Source organism: Pipistrellus kuhlii, unplaced genomic scaffold, assembly GCF_014108245.1.
Source record: "Pipistrellus kuhlii isolate mPipKuh1 unplaced genomic scaffold, mPipKuh1.p scaffold_m20_p_15, whole genome shotgun sequence".
In the NCBI taxonomy this organism is placed as follows: Eukaryota; Metazoa; Chordata; class Mammalia; order Chiroptera; family Vespertilionidae; genus Pipistrellus; species Pipistrellus kuhlii.
Genome location: NW_023425460.1, coordinates 25,334,820 through 25,352,907, shown reverse-complemented (window position 1 = coordinate 25,352,907; position 18,088 = coordinate 25,334,820). Strand labels below are relative to the sequence as shown.

At 39.0% G+C, this 18,088-nt stretch overlaps 1 non-coding gene across 1 annotated transcript; it reads right to left on the bottom strand.

The window, feature by feature from the left end:
• Positions 1-17,089: 17,089 nt before the first annotated feature.
• LOC118719636 lies at positions 17,090-17,196 on the bottom strand. Its single transcript, XR_004988201.1, has one exon. It is a non-coding gene; the product is annotated as a U6 spliceosomal RNA (small nuclear RNA).
• Between the last annotated feature and the right edge of the window lie 892 nt (positions 17,197-18,088).

The window sequence follows — 18,088 nt, the reverse complement described above, 5'->3', positions numbered from 1 at the left end:
AAGCTATCTTTAAGTTCTGGAAATCCCTCAAATTGCTTTCTTAAGGTTAAGAGCCATTTAAAAGTATACATACTCAATTTCAAAACTTTATATAACATAAATCGTATTCTTTTTGTTTACCTGAAAGTAATTTTGTTGATATTCATAGCCTCAAAAAATGATGAATCTGCAGATTGTGTGTTTTTTCCTTCTGACACAACCAAATTCATCCACAACACTGAAGAAGGAAAGTCATTAACCCAAAGTAGAAAGGATGAAATGGGAAATGGGAAAGGTTAAATCATAAATAAACCATCCTTCCTTTTATCAAAGCACCTAACAGTCACATCAGAGATGTGCAGACTCAAGAGCTGTCCCAGCTGTCAAAAAAAATGACCATTTTTTCCAAATCCCAATCTCCTAAAGTGTCATCTCATCCATAAATATCCCTGACCACCAATAACCTCTAACCCCACTCCTGAAGCCCAGTAAGATAAAGGTGATTGTTTTCTCTTTCCTTTACCTCCACAAGAGTTGATCTGCACCGCGGATGTGTAATAACCTTATTCCAAATGTCATCTGAGCTAATGAGAAATTGATCTTGAACTACTTTAATCCTCTTTACCTCAACATGGTCTGATCAAATTGAGCATTTTAAAAAAGGAAAGTGGACTGGAACAAAAACAACACCAATCATACATCTCTCCTACATTTTTATCTCAGTCTCAGGAAAGGATATGCTGATGATTCAGACTTCCTGTTTTTAAAGATGAAGTTGACTGGTGATGGATGCAGTAATGCCCCCCTAAATTGTGATTAGGCTGGCAAAGCACTTTTTGGAAGAAAGTTGGAAGAATGAATTGGGTCTCAGGAGATTAAAGGATGGATTTGGTTGACCTCTGAGGCCTATCATGTGACTGCCGTGTAGTCCTTCATAGTCCAGTCCCATTCTCTGCCCAGCTATCTCAAAACTGGCCTCATTCCTTTGTCCCTTCCCACTACTGTTGTGTGAGAAACTGGGGTTTACTTCTTTCTGACTTAATTTTTTAATGACTGTTCATGGAAGACACAGTGATTATTTGTTCAATTGCTTGTCCTTACTTAGAAAACTCAGGTTTATTAGACAGTGAAACCTAAAGCATTTATAGCCATGATGTGCTGACCAGTTAAAATCTGTATTTTTTTCTATGTATTCAAAGAAGGAGGTGGTTAATCAAAATTATTCAACATCTAAACATATGCAGTGAGGGATTTCATTTTACCTTGCCTCAAGATATGATCATCTCAATAGTAATATTGAGAGTAATATCTTCCTATAGACATTTAGGATCTTCTGCTTTATCCTCAAGTTTAAGCCCTGAACCTAACTGTCCCCTCTACCTGGGCTCCTGAGCATTAAAGAGAAAGAATAAACATGATATAGAAAAATGTTAGTTACATGCAAACAAATGGTTAGAGTAAGATGGAACTTGGAGACATTGTAGAAAATAGGTCTAGGCAAAGTACCAAAAATTAGGTATAGCGGTATAATGGCAGATTCAGAAATTACCGAAAAATCGGTACAGCTGTCTGGTAGGGTTAAGTACCTAGAGTCCTGTCCTGCCAATGTATTGTGAAGAGGTGCTATAATGATTCATATGGAAGTCCTCTGGTTCCAGGGACAGAGAAGACATGGAGTCTAGCTTTGTATTACTTTTCTGAGCCTTAGTTACCCCATTAATAAGTGAGATAGACCGTACAATAACAGCCAGTATTCACTAAGTGCTACCTGTTGTGCCCAGATCTAAGTCCTTATTGCTATTGTCACAATTAAGCTTTATAAACAACACCATGAGGTTGCTCTTTTCATTTACCCATCCAATGATGAGGACAACAAAAACAAGATAAATTAAACAATTATCCCAGGTCACACAGCCAGTAAATGGGAAACTTAGGGCCATAACGCAGGTGATCTAACCCCATGAATGGGCTTTTGAACTCTACACTCAGTGGTTCTTTCTAGCATGGTCAACCTTAAAGTCTAAAAAGTACACTATACTGTTATTTTTATTTTATTTTTTTATTGATTTTTCACAGAGATGAAGAGAGGGATAGAGAGTTAGAAATGTCGATGAGAGAGAATCATCGATCAGCTGCCTCTTGCACACCCCCTACTGGGGATGTGCCCGCAACCAAGGTACATGCCCTTGACCAGAATAGAACCTGGGACCTTTCAGTCGGCAGGCTGACGCTCTATCCACTTAGCCAAACCGGTTCCAACTATACTGTTATTTTTAAATCTTGAAATGATTTCTTTTACATCTTCTAATATCACCAGGTAAGCATTATTTGCCTGCTGGTACTAATTCTTATTCTGCCCTGCCAACTTCTTCCACTTGGTTGAGTCCTGCTCACTCACTAAATCTATGCTTGGGGTCCCTCTCCTCAGATAATCCATGAGCATACATTTATTGGAACCCACCATCACCTCAGAACCTGAAGAAATCAATTTGGCACCAGGAGAGCTTTATACTCCCAAAGCCTGAAAACCTTTCAGAGAGAATGAGCCTCTCACACTAGTCCTGTAAAGCCTGAACATTTTCCCTGCTATAGTTCAAACATTCAAAACTTTTTTTTCCCAGCCTAAATTGCCTCTCACCCTAAGGCAAGAACAAGATTAGTCAAAGAGCTAATTATGCAGATTTTTTCTATTAGATTTCTTCAACCTAACAGATTCTGAAAGCACTTGCCTATCTCCTACAGAGAAAACATTGATTTTTGTGGTTAGGCACCCACTGGGCAGAAATTTAGGATCAAGCCCCACTGTGTTACACTGAGAATTGAATAATAATGCTGGCTAGAGTGGCCATTGCTTAGTTCCAATCCAGGGCTGTCTGTTGCTGTTTTATTATAATCATGCCGCTACCTACCCCCATTGCCTTTGACCTACCAGCAGGATCAGAGTCCTCCCTGGATTATTTGGCTTTCTTTTTATTTGTTGGTGGAGGGATGGGCTGGGAAACCATTTGAGTGAGTTGGAATGTTTTTACATATAATTGTAATGCAGCAACAACCCAAGGATCTGCTTCTTTTTAGTGTTAAGAAACAGATTTTAAATTCTCGGTATGTGTTTTACAGTTAGCAGACTCAAATTTGAAAGACCACTTTATACTCAAAAGCTAAATTGTACAAATAAAAGATTAACATTCAAAAGAGAGAAAAGAAGGAATTCAAGACCAGCAATGCAGCCAAGGTCACTGTGAATGTGCTTTTCACTCATCAGCTGAGTCTCCGATTCCCATGACCCATAGCTTTATGTTCTTTTTTTGGTTTTTTTTAATATATTTTATTGATTTTATACAGAGAGGAAGGGAGAGAGTTAGATAGAGAGTTAGAAACATCGATGAAAGAGATCAGCTGCCTCTTGCACACCCCCTACTGGGGATGTGCCTGCAACCAAGGTACATGCCCTTGACAGGAATCAAACCCGGGACCCTTCAGTCCCCAAGCCGACGCTCTATCCATTTAGCCAAACCGGTCCCGGCGACCCATAGCTTTATGGATGCCTTGGTGACAGCCCATTCTCTGCTAGTTACATAATTCTGACCGAATCACTTACTTGCCTGAATTCTATTTATTTATTAAAAATTAGAGAGGTGATTTAAATGATCCCAAAATATGTTCTAAGATTTTTGTATCTTTTCCAATTGGTTGTCTAAAAACAGAGGCTTTGGTCAATGCAGATCTGTGTTTGAATCTTGGCCTCAACATGTAAATAATAGCTATGTGACTCGAGCAAACACAATGTCACTTAGTCTTAGAGTTTTCATCTGTGAGATGGGCCTACTACACCTGCCTGATAGGGCATTGTAAGGAATGAAGTAGATAATCCACATAAATTTTTCAATACAGTGGTTCTAACTGGTGGCCATTTTGCCCCCACCAGGGGATATTCAATAATGGCTGAAGATACTGTGGGTTGTCACAAATAAGGAGTGCTATTGGTATATAGTAAGTAGAGGCGAGGGATGCTGCTCAAGATCCTACATACACAAACCAGCATCACACACAATTATGAAAACTGGAAATCCCTGGACATAACATCTGGCTCACTGTAAGCTCTCAGTAAGTGGTGGTGATAGTGGTTCTGTTGGCCCCACAGACCAACCAATTGGAAAGGGTACAAAAATCTTAGAGCGTGTAAATACCCTATGAAGATACACTCTGCTTTTGGAGAAGGAGACAGCTTTTCTTTCATGGCTCCTTCCTGATCATATCAGAAAGGCTCTGAGCTTGTCATGAGGCTTGTGTCTTTACACCCAAGTTCTACAGACACCGTCAGAATGTGGATCCTGTATCCTAACTCCAAATTCAGCCAAATAGCATAAGACCCTGGAATTTTCCGCTGTTCTCTCAACCAAATCAGAAAAGACTCCAAACTTAATTAATTTGCATTAAAATTCATCCCTTTTCCAAATTAATAATCTACTGTAGGTCAACCATAAATCACTTACTCCAAAAAGTCCTATCCAGTAATTACTCCTTTCTGATTCAGTGCACTAATTTAGATTATAATTATTAGTCACACTTACAGCTTTTATTTAGACTCCAACTGCAGCCAACACAAAACAAATGTTTGGGATGTTTATAAGCACTTTCTCTCTTTAACTGATGGGCTTTTTTTTTTCTTTTTTCTTTTTTTTTTTTGCATTAAATAGATCATTATGTAAAAGTTGAGTTTGCTTGACATCACACAAATTATAAAAATGAACAACCTGGCAGTTATCCACACACACAGTTCCATAACTTCCATGGACCTAGCAAGCCAGGAGAAAGTATTTGAAGTGTAATAAAAGGTCCACTGGCCCTAGTTTATCTTTCCAAAGTGTCCCAAAAGCACCCTGAAGGTATTGTGTGTTTACCTCTGGTTTACTGTTAGTGTACTTCTTGCCCACTAGACTTCAAGCTACTGGAAGAAGAATAGCATAGTGATAAGAATAGTGAACTTTGAAGTCAGGTTTCATGGGATCATACACCCCTTCTAATCAATTTATCTACTAGCGATCCTTCTTTAAGACTCAATTTCTTGAAAGAGGGTTGGGAGAGGTGAAGGAGGGGAGAGTATAAGGGGATAAATGGTGATGGAAGGAGACTTGACCTGGTGTAATGAACACACAATATAATATAATACAATATACAGAAGATGTATTATAGAATTGTATGCCTGAACCTATATAATTTCATTAAACAATGTCATCCCAAGAAATTCAATAAAAACTACAATTTTTTGTCTGAAAATTGTATATTATATGAATAGTAGCTACATCATGGAGTTGGGATGAGAGTAAAATAAAATAATGCCTAGGACCAACAAGAGCTTAATAAAAATTGGCCATTACTATGCCATTATAAGGGTAAAAACTATGTCTCTTTTATTCACCACTGTAGACTTTGTCCCAGTACATTGTTTGCAGAGATTATGGACTCAATAAATAGTTGTTGAATGACTGAATGTGGACTATTGACCAGCAGGGTGACCTTGGGCATCTTATTCAACCACTTTGAACCTCAACATATTAGTTTACATGGGAAGAAGTTTTTATGAAAGTTAAATACGTTGTTAATAAACAACGGGGAACTAGGATTCACCAAAAGAGAAAAAGATGTGATCATGAAGATTAGAAAGTACAAGAGCCATATAGTTGGTACAGGAAGTGAGCTAAACGGTGGTTCCAGGAAATGTTCATGTCCTCATTCCTGAAACCTATGATTATTACCTAATATTGAAGCATCCATCTTATATAAAAACTGCTGTTTGAAATTTTAACCCTGCTATTTTGGCTTCTGTAGGCGCTTGCTTAAATAATAAGGACAATAAGACTATTCCCACTCCAGAGAGGCCGTAGACTATCACCCAGACAGAGTCGTCGGTGCTGACACCAGGCCAGGCCTTGAGATATGGTTTCATGGCCCCTTCCCAGCACGTAGGCCTTCTTTCCCAGAAGGCCTGGAAGCCTCATTCCAAATTTGGGAGAAAAAAGAGCTAGGAAAAATATCAATAAAAAAGGTTTCCTCCATGTGTGAGGGGCCCAGAATTTGAAAGGCACATTTTTCTCTGGCCCTGCCCTTAATAAAATGTAACTCCCTTTCTCTAAGCATGGCTTGGTCTTTTTTCCTGGTCTTCTGTAACAATATGGGGGGGGGGGGGAAATTGATTAAGTTAAAGATCTTGAGAGAAGAACGTCTCCTGAATTATTTGGGTCAACCTTAAGTGCAATCACATCTATCCTCAAGAGAGAGAGGCAGAGACTAGACACGCAGAGAAGGGGATGTGAAGGGGAGGCAGAGATTGCAGTGATGCAGCTGGCAAGGCTTAACCAGCTAGCTTCACACAGGAAGGGGAAGTCCGGGAAGGATGGGGTTCTCTATCAACTAAAGCAGCCAAGTTAGATCTAAAGCAGCCCTGGCCTAAGAGGCAATTAAACATCTCTGGCCAAGGACAGCTAAAAGGAAACCGAACGCAGGGAGGTCTAAAATAACTCCAACCTGAACAAGCCAAAGACCACAAAGGACGGCCTACAGCCCCGGAAATGAGAGGAGCAGAGAACCCTCTCACAAAGCCTCCGGAGAGCATGCAAACTCCCTCCCTCCCCCCCATCCTGATTCCTGGATTCTGGCTTCCAGAACTTTGAGAGAATATATTTCTCTTGTTTTAGGCCACCAAGGTTGGGGCAATTCGTTATGGCAGCCCCAGGAAACAATTACAGCATGCAAATGACTAAATAATTATAATTTATGCTAAGTGTCAAAAATGAAAAGTACAGGATGACCTACTTCTCACTGAGTGTAGTGGGGTGGGGAACAGGGGGATAATATCACTATAGACTCAACGTGTGGAATTTTCGGTGACTATTCACAGTGCGTGCACACCCGGAAAAATGCCCTAGCAAACACATATTCCAAATTTAAAATTATATCCATATGTAGATAAATAGGAAGATTTAAACTGTTAGTGAATATATTTAACTATGAATAGATGAATCACTTAAAGTTAATTGAACTAAAGAAACTACTTTTTTTAGTTCTTTCCACATACACAACTTTATATGCTGCTTTTTGAAACTGATGCTGATTAAATTTTAATTCTACATTAAAATTTCTGGTAACAACGTCCGAAATTTCGGGGCTTTTTTTTATACTTATATTAATTATTGCTAAGAAGAAATATACTGCTGTCATCGTGCTAGTTTATATTTTAATCTCCTCAAAACTCTTCCTGAAATCCAAAGGGACAAACCGGATAGTTTTCTTCTAAATCTATCAATAACAGCAGCCACACCACCAGCTGGGGGGAAATTGTGTGAACCCTGGAGTCTGACTGAGGGTGTCCAACCCCCCAAGTAGCAGGCACTTCACAGAGTGGAAAGGGACAGCCAACATCGCCAGCAAGATGCAGAAACAAAACAAAACGAAATACCAAGTGAAGAGCATTCTCTGAACAGAACCCAAAGTTGAAGGGTCTGAGACTGTAGCACAATTGGGATGAATTCTGAGTCTTCAAGTAAGTTTAAAATATACTTTTCGTGGACATGGAATACAAATAAAAAATAAATAAAAATAAAATAAAAAACCAATCAAGGTTTTGCTGCTCTGAGGAGCCCTCAGGAAAATGAGAAATGTACATACAGCGCTCCCTTCCAGAGGGACAGGCCTCTCCCTAAGGAAAGATCACTGGCAACAGTAGCCAAGCGGGTAAGGTGACCAGACATCCCACTTTTGGCGGGACAGTCTCCATTTTTAACCATTTGTCCTGTGTCCCACGGTGTTTAAAAAAAAAAAAAAAAAAAAATCGGGACCTTTTTAAAACGCCGGAGGATGCAGGACAAATTGTTAAAAATCAGAACTGTCCCACCAGCAAGCCCCAGGTCCCTAGGAAAGGACAATTGCAGGTGGGACCTTACCTAAAAGTGTATGGTGATCTCTCCTTCCCTAGCATATCACTCACTGGTCCTACTGTGTGGATCCCCTGATGTTTCCTCAGTTTTATTTCAGTTCCAGCCCCAGAAAAGCAACAAAACTAGACCAGTGACCACAACAGCTGACCTCAGGACCAGCTGCACTGAATAATGACCCCTCCCCCCCCCCCCCCCCCCACACTTGCCCTTACCCCAACCAACCAATCAGTGGAGACCACACTCTAACAGGACACACCTGGAAAACAACTAAATATTCTGTTTAAACCTCTCTCTGGAACCTCCCCTAAAATCTCCACCCTTAAACCCCTTAGGACAGAGCACCCAGGGCGCTCTCCCTCAGGGCAAATATTACTTATGAATGTTGATACCAAAAAAATCTGAAATAAAATACTAGCAAAGAGAATTCAAAATTACAATACACATTTAAAAAGACACATCATAACCAAGTGGGATTCATTTCAGTCTCTTCCTTTGTGAGCCAATCCCTTAGATCGCTTCTAGCTATTAAACTGTATATTTCCAACTTCGTTATTTAAAAAAAAACTAAGGAACATTGTAAGAAAAGCAACACAAAAAAAGGAAAAGAGAAAGGAGAATCAGCTTGATTATCAAAGAATTGTACACTTGAAACCTATGTAATTAGCCTATGTCACCCCAATACATTTTTTAAAAAAATATTTAGATTGAAATTTCAAGGCAAAAGGATAATTGTCCATGAAAGTGTTTTTTCTATTTCCAAAACCACCTGAGATAAAAAATATAAATAAATAAAGTAGGCTTCCTCACGCTTGGAGGACCAGGGAAGAGCTGAATTCTAAGTCTGGCGATTTTTTCCTATAGACTTCAGTTAAGCTCTGGGGGCAGCTATTGCTGGTGGAAACGAGATCCTTCCATGGATTCACAGGAAAAATATTTTGGGGACCCACGTGTATGAGAATGAGGTGGAGTGGAGGGATTTACTGGAGCTGGGGCAAACACAAAGGACTGTCCCCCGGTGCCCAGTGTCTCTCCACGACCAGATGGCTTAGTTCCATCCGACTTTGGAGGAAGCCTAGATTTGTCTTCACCAAGCCAAGAAGGGCCAGAGTCCAGAAATGGGGTGTCATTACCCGGCATCCGAAGTTGTCATAGGTCACTTTAGTCCATGTCAAAGCTTAGTCCAGCTCAGTTTCTGTCCCCCTCTAGCTAACTCAGTCTCTGTTCCTGGCTGCTGCACCCAGGCCTGCTCTTGAAGCCCAGGAGCCCACTGGGAGTCCACACTTGAGCCTGTGCGGTTGCCTGGCCCGCAGGAACAAATGGTGTGTGCTACCAAGACAGGCCTTTGTTAAGCTTTGAGTATATTACATCTGGGGTACTGAGAGTGGGTTCTCTCTTCTCTTCATTGGAAGGGGTATTAGTTATGCACATCCTAGTTAAAGAGGTAGACTAATCAAGATACAATTAATAATTGTAACGACTATCATATGCTGAGAACTGACTATGCATTAGGCTTTATGCTAAGTATTTTTATGCATTAGCACATTTAAATCCTTACCACTCGATCACATAGGTAGTACTATAATGTAAGGAAACAGGCCTTGGGTGGTTCCATAAAACTTATCCAAAATTACACAGCTCATAGGCAGTAGAGTTAGAACACTGATTTTAGAGCTTAGTTACAACTTCATACTATACTCCAGGGCCTGTGTAAAGTAGATAAAGTGCTTTCATCATTCTACAGGGAATTTTAAAACTGGGAATATGAAGGAGTTTGAATCATTTTTTATAGTGTAATAACCCCAGGAAAGGGAATTCATTGATTTGTTTGATACTTTTGCTATTTAATCACTTTATCTTAAACTTCTATAAAAAAAAAAAAAAAAAAGTTTCTTGCCTTGCTCAGACATGTTCCCAAGTTTTTGAGGTTTGATATAAATTCAAGAAAATATAAAGAAAATTCAAAGGGCCATTATTGTTTGCAGGCCAAATTATGTCCTCATTTAGAGGAACTATTGAAATTAAATATTAAAATATTAAAGTCCTTTTTTTCTGCCATCTGCTTTTTGAAAGATGAATCTTCAGAGAATATGGACTATCTGGTTAAGTTGTTTCTTCTAGAAAGTATTGGGAGTGATTGGAGTGGTTTTAAGCCCAAGAGATAGCATTGCCCTGACGTGAGTGTCCTAAAATTATTCCAGTGATTTACTATGCTTTATGTCCTACATCCTAATATCAAGTTAAATTAATGGGATAAGATAAAATGGAAGAATCTGTCTCTATATTCAGAGAGTATATACCTGTTTTTGTATGTAATAGATATTATGCCTCTATATCACTTTACTTCAGCCAATAACTCAACAATAACGTTATGCCAGTTGAGATGACAATAAATGGCAGACCTTGGTATATTTCATGCTGCATTGGTGCATTGATTCAGCCAGCTAATGATCCTGGCTTCCCAATCTACTTCTTTTATTAATGAATTTGAATTTATAGACCACTTCTTTCTGCTAAATCACAGAGCAGCTCCTGTGACTCATAATATGTTGTAACTTCACACCTAAATCAGTCACAGGTATAGGCATTCAGAATTTGCAAACTAATCCTCAACTTTGTTAGTACTAACATCTTTTTTTTTTTTCCTGAAAGATGGACTATTTAGTTAGAGCCTTTCTCTTGTATCTCTTTCCAAATACTCAAGGCAATTCTAATTCATTTTCTAAAGTCTGTTTTTCTCATCAGACTGTAAACCACAGGGAAGAAGGAATCAAATCTTCTTCATGGACTGGAGCACAGTGCCTAGTGCACATTAGGTGCTTAATAAATACTTGATGCCATTCTTACCATTATGTGATCATAAAAAATGCCATGCTGGAAGTGCATCTGTGATCTGACTATTCTATCAACAACCATTTATTTATTGCCTACCATGGACCAGCTACAAATTTAGAAGGAGTAATGACACAGTTGCAATAACTATAATCAAGATGACTAATGCAGGTGCTATGAAAAAAAGTGCAAAAAATGGTGCTATGGGAATTCAAAAGAGGTGGAAATCTGGACAGGAGAAAGAATTCAATTTTGCTGGAATCTGGAAGGAGAAGGTGGCATTTAGATGGTTAGAAATTTTAAGAAGATGGAAAGAAAAGAAGCAAACCAGAAGGAGGAGCAGGAACAAAGCCGGAAAGTGCAGGATCTTTGCAGGTTTACACCGAGAAAGTGCAGGATCTTTGCAGGTTTACACCGAGCGCAATTTGTATGTGGAGAACAATGATAAGAGTGTGGGAGTTCATTGGAGCTATCTGTGGAGGCCTCTCATGTCAGGGCAAGAAGGGAGGAGCTGGTGCTTAGTTCAGAGGCACATAGGATCCTGCATGACATCATCATCCCCAAAATTCCATTTTACCTAGATGGCCCTGATTTCCCTTGAAATGCTACTTTCTGGAACAGTATTTGTTTTTTTGTTTTTCTAAAACCAGGCACCTCTACTCCCTACATTGCCCCAGTGGCATCTTCATTGCCTTTCTTTTCTCTGTTTTCAAACTCATCAATAATTCTAAAATACTGGATGTTTCACATGAACTGTGAAGTGACTCCCTGTTGATGTTTTTCTTGTGTGTCTGTGCTAGTGGTTTGGAGCTAGAGCTGGGTTTCATTTAATTCTCACAGCAAGCTAATCACTCATTCCCATTTTGGAGATTTGAAAAGTGAGGTCAGACAGCCGATTAAAGTCAAAGATGGATTCAGTCAAGGGTATCTGACTCCAAAGCTGGTCTCGCCACTATACCAGTCTCTTGAATAGTTCATTTCCTAACAGCTTCCTGTTAAAATGTGGTGGCCCGTCATTGGTTTTCAACGTCCCTACAATTAGCTTCACACGTGAATGGGGTTTATTTGACTACTTTAGAAGAGAAAAGAATAACTGCAAATAAACTGACTTATTCTGCCTGAGCACAAAGGATGCCACACGGGCTCTGCTCTTCACAATGTCAAATACTATTTTTAAGTCTGGGCAACTTTCCAAATCTGAAATGCTGCCTTTATTTTCCCCAAACCGAATAAAATAACAACTGCCCTGCTTCCAACAAAAATAGAATGACAGGATTTTGTTTGCTTCTGGTTTTTCTTTTTTCCAGATTACATCAGAAAACACAGAGGGGAACAATATTCTCAGAGCATATTAGGCAGCAATGCTAGATAATACATTTCTGAGAAGTGTGAAAACATAGCCCTGGTAAATACATATATATTGATTTGGTTGATTTATTCATTCCTTTGTACTAGCAACACAAAAGGCTATCTATGAAAATGTAATAACTGATTTGAACATAATATCTGGTTTGATGTATTCTCTCCGTCTCTGAAATTATAGAGAAATCTAATACTGAAATAAAGTTTTACTTTGGGAACCAGTTATTTATTATTATTAGGAAAATGCTCTCAGGTGAAAAAAAAGGAGTTGCTGCTCAGTTTGAATCACAATACAAAATCCCAGTATTTTCTATTTTAAAGGCAGTGTATTTGTCATAAGATAGTTTGGGGAATTGAGAATTCTGAAGGCCAAGTGTTATTTTTGGTCACTGATGACAAAACACACAGGGTTCACATTATAGTGGATCAGGTTCACACAAACATTCATCTGGAGAAAAAAATAATGGTAAATTTTTTCGAAAGAATTCTTCAGAGAAGGTAAGAGATTTGCTATTATATCAGAACTTGGAATCACAACACCCATGGGAAATAATAACAAATGATTGATATGATTTGCCAGTGGTGGGGGGGAACAGAATGTGCCACTTTTGCAGGTGGATTATTTTGAGCAGGAAGGAATCAAGACCTAGCAGACTTTAAAAAAGTTTTTTTTACCTCTTCCTCAGCTACCTAAAAGAATTCAGATAGGGGAGGCTGGCTCAGAAAGAAAGTTAATACCAGAGATTGTGTGTGTGTGTGTGTTTATTTTATTTTATTTTTTTACTGATTGTGGAGAGAAAGGGAGATGGAAAGAGAAATAGAAACATCAGTGATGAGAGAGAATCAATGATTGACTGCCTCCTGCATGCTCCCTACTGGGGATCAAGCCCACATCCCTGGCATATGCCCTTGACTGGAATAGAACCCTGGACGCTTCAGTCCACAGGCCAACGCTCTATCCACTGAGCCAAACTGGAAAAGGAAACTGCCCACTATTGGTGGGAATGTAGATTGGTACAGCCATTTTGGGGAACAGTATGATGGTTTCTCAGATGATTAAATATAGAACTACCACGTGATCCAAAAACCCAGTCCTGGGTATACATTTAAAAATATTGAATCAGTGTCTCAAAGAGATATCTGTACTCTCATGTTCTTTGCAACATTATTCACAGTAGCCAAGATATGGAAACAACCAAGATGTCTAAGTGTAGATGAATGTGTAAAGTAGATATGGTATATAGATGATAGAGATAGAGTTACTGGAGAGAGAGAACGAGGGGGGTGGGGGATTGCACATATGCAAGAGCACACTATTCTAGAATATTCAGTCATGAGAAAGGAGGAAATCCTGTTATTTACAACATGAAAGAAACTTGAGAGCATTATGCTAAATGAAGTAAGTCAGGAAAAGACAAATACTGAGTGATATTGCTTATTTTCAGAATCTTCAAAAGTCAAATTCATAGAAACTGAGTTGAATGGTGATTGCCAAGGCTGGGAGGTGGGGAAAATAAAAGATGTTGATCAAAGGGTACAATCTTACAGTTATGAGATGAATAAATGCTGGGGACCTAATGTACAACATGGTGTCTATAGTTAACAATAGAGTTAACAATATCTGAAAGTTGCTAAGAGAGTAGATTGTAAATGTTTTCACACAAAAATGAAATGGTAATTATGTGAGAGGATGGAGGTGCAAACAAATTTACTGTGCAATTATCTTGCAATATATGTGTATCAAATTATCATGGTGTGCATCTTACACTTATACAATGTCATATGTTTCTCAACATAGCCGGGAGAAAAAAATACCCTCTTCTGTCAGAATCATGAGTGGCTCTTTTAACGAATCTTTTCTAAAATGTTGGGGGAAGATTATGTGCTCATTCAAGAGATAATTTGAAATTATTTAGTGAAAATTTGTGTGTCTATATTCTGGGACTGGGAATATTCTCCAAAAAATAAAACATACATGTACACAAAGAGACATGTGTGAAAATGTTTACCAATTGCAAATAAAAACCAAACCAAATCTAAATGGTAGGGATAACTAATGTTAAATGTAAAGAAGTCTAAGAATAAGAATGTTTATCAAAATGACATTTATGTAAATTGAATGGCATAAGAATGGGTGCTACTTAACTTACTGTGGGCAGAGTTGAAATTTGAGACCAAAGATGAATAATAAATGTAAAGGAAATAAAAATAGAAATAGAAATGGATGTAGATAACTTTCTACAAACTCAGAATTAGAAGTAATTCCATTTTGAATATCTGATGCCTTTTTTTTAATTAAGTGTAACCACTAAAAAAACATACAAATACAGAATCATCTGCTTAGAAGCTGCTGGTGCCAGTCCCATGAGGGCAGGATTGCCATAAGTGACAGAAAAGCATAGCCAGCATTTCCTTGCCCTATTCCCCATGCCAAGTCCCCTCATTAAAGCATTTAATATTTTTACTCGTTTAGGACATAATGAGAGGGAGATGTTCTCAATTCCTGAGCCACAAACTTGAACTAAAATAGTAATCTGACAATCATAAAAATGTAATACCGCGGCCAAGCACTTAGTAAAATAAGCCCAGGATAAACGCCATCAAATAAATGAATCCAACTCGGTTGGCCATCCAATGTTATTGAAGCCTCTAATTTCAGAGGAAAATATTTGAAATGTCAACCTCAGAATCACCCATCCAAACATTTAATTTTCTACCCAAACTTTGGAGTGTTCATGCAGATGGAACACCAGCCAATTTTATGATTACGATGGGGGGGGGGGGGATTGGACAAATAAAGTGTTCATTTCCAAAAGCCAGAAAGCAGGCATATTTACTAGTAAGCCTTCCTCTTTACTTTACAGCGTGCAGCTGCAAAACGTCTCTGCATCTGCTTCTGCTTCTGCTTACCAGGACACACATAACCAGAAAGGAAGCGGGAAAATAGACTCAGGGGTTTTACCATCTTTTTTGTCTTCTCTGTCCCTATTCACCTTTATTTATTCCAGGAAAAGTTTCTGACCTTCTCTTGTCCAAAATGTACCTTCTGGCTATTCTTTTCATTTGGCTTATTTGAAATCCGTGTCTGGCGTGTTCTTGCGCAGGATTGCATAGAAAGCTTAGACTCTGCACTTGGCCTATACAAGTGTTCATGGTCCTGCATTCCCCTAAAATAGATAACTCTACCATGACGCTTTTCAAAATCTACTGCATCCCAAGTCCATAACCTAATCTCCACTGCCCGCCATCTGGCCTAAACAAACTGGCCGACAACTCTATTTTTCTGTGTGGCAGCACTTAGGTGTCTAAGTTATTATTTTTTAGTATGAAACGTGAAGATTTAGGATTTAAAGAACTTGCAGTTGAGACACATTTTTCTCTACAAGAATCCCCTACTCATGCTAGACAGGGAGAAAAGAGAGGATTTAAGGACATTCTTCTGTTCAAATTATTTTTTCTTTTTTTTTTAACATTTATTTATTTATTTTTACATATTTTATTGATTTTTCCCCCTCCTTCCCTCCCACACATCCCCTCCCTCCCCAGAGTTTTATGTCCATTGGTTGTACTTATATGCATGGATACAAGTCCTTCAGTTGATCTATTATCTCCCCCAGATCCTCCTCCCCTCCCCGCTGAAATTTGACAATCTGCTTGTTGCTTTACTGTCTCAGTATCTATTTTTTGGTTCATCAATTTATAATGATTTTTAATATCCACAAATGAGTGAGGTCATGTGGTGTTTCTCTTTCATTGATTGGCTTATTTCACTCAGCATGATGTTCTCCAATTCCATTCAGGTTGCTGCAAATGATGGGAATTCCTTCTTTTTTATGGCAGCATAGTATTCCATTGTGTAGATGTACCATAGTTTTTGGATCCAATCATCTGCTGATGGGCACCTAGGCTGTTTCCAAATTCTGGCTATTGTAGATTGTGCTGCTATGAACATAGGGGTGCACATATCCTTTCTGATTGGTGTTTCTAGTTTCTTGGGATATATTCCTAGGAGTGGGATTACTGGATCAAATGTGAGATCCATTTTCAGTTTTTTGAGGAAATTCCACACTGTTCTCCACAGTGGTTGCACCAGTCTGCATTCCCACCAGCAGTGCACGAGGGTTCCTTTTTCTCTGCAACCTCGCCAACACTTGTTTGTTGATTTGTTGATGTTGGCCATTCTGACAGGTGTGAGATGGTACCGCATTGTTGTTTTGATTTGCATCTCTCGGATAATTAGTGACTTTGAGCATGTTTTCATGTGCCTTTTGGCCTTCCTTCTGTCTTCTTTTGAAAATATTCTATTTAGGTCCATTGCCCATTTCTTAATTGGATCATTCACCTTCCTTTTATTTAGTTGTATCAGCTGTCTGTAGATGTTGGAGATTAAACCTTTATCAGTGGTGTTATTTGCAAATATGTTCTCCCACACAGTGGGCTTTCTTGTTTTGTTGATGGTTTCTTTTGCTGTAAAAAAGCTTTTTATTTTGATGTAGTCCCATTTGTTTATTTTCTCTTTAGCTTCCATTGCCCTAAAGGCAGTATCAGTGAAGAAGTTATTTTGGCATACGTCTGAGATTTTGCAGCCTGTGGATGCTTCTAGTATTTTTATGGTTTCCCGTCTGATGTTTAAGTCCTGCATCCATTTTGAGTTTATTTTTGTGTATGGTGTAAGTTGGTGATCTAATTTCATTCTTTTGCATGTGTCTGCCCAATTTTCCCAACACCATTTATTGAAGAAACTGTCTTGACTCCATTGTATATTCGTGCCTCCTTTGTCAAATATTAATTGAGCATAGTGATTTGGGTTGATATCTGGGTTCTCAATTCTATTCCATTGATCTATATGTCTGTTCTTGTGCCAGTACCAGGCTGTTTTGAGAACAGTGGCTTTGTAATACAGTTTGAAGTCTGGTATTGAGATCCCTCCTATTTTACCCTTCTTTCTCAGGATTGCTGTGGCTATTCGGGGTCTTTTATTGTTCAAAAATATGGAACACTTCACGAATTTGCGTGTCATCCTTGCGCAGGGGCCATGCTAATCTTCTCTGTATCATTCCAATTTTAGTATATGTGCTGCCGAAGCGAGCACTCTTCTGTTCAAATTATTAGACTGAGCCTGAGACACACCATAAGTGAAAAGTAATTGGAAACTCTCCCCGGCCTTGGTCTTAAGAGGAAATAAGCCAGTGACAATAAAGCCCACGTGTCCACACACAAGCATCCCTCTTTCTCCCCTAATGTGGGGGCCTCAGAGGAGCTGGGCGGTGAGAGGCTGGGACTGCAGATGGTGGGGGGAAGAGATGTGGATTGAATCCTCCTGCTGCTTTTGCTAACTCCCTATTCAAATTATGCCCTAGGACTGACTTCTCTCATGAGTAGAAATATGAGCACCCACCCTCCTAGAGAAACCACTGTCATAGCTACCATGATCTTAGCTACAATGACCTATACATCCTTTGCCATAAGAAGCATGCTAAGACCTGTGAGCAACCTTCTACTTTGGTGCCTGTGTAGCAGAATGAAGAGGTTTAAGACCTAGTTGCCATCCTTATCTTTACTTTCCCATCTATGTTTCCAATAAATGAGGTTTCTTTCTGGTGTGTGTTGGGGGTGTTTTTTTAGTACATTGGGTTAAAGGATGCTTGTATAAATTGAACCATGCAGGCAAGCTAGAGAGAAATAAAATGTGCTGCAAATTACTTATGTTAACCACAGAAGGCAATTACACAGCATGTGTGTGCAGACAGCCTCAATCAACTAAGGTTGATCTTCACACTCACTCCACTACCCGCAATCAGACAACCTGTTAGTCCTGCTCTGGGAAATGAACGTGACCCTCTGCTTTTAGGCAGTGTCCAGTTTACCTGGGGACTTGTTTTAATTTTAGTTTACATAAAAGCCTACAACCCAACATTTTAGGATATGTGTTGTGTGCGTGTTTTCCTCCTCTCTTTTATAAAGGAAACATGGTGTTCTCTCGT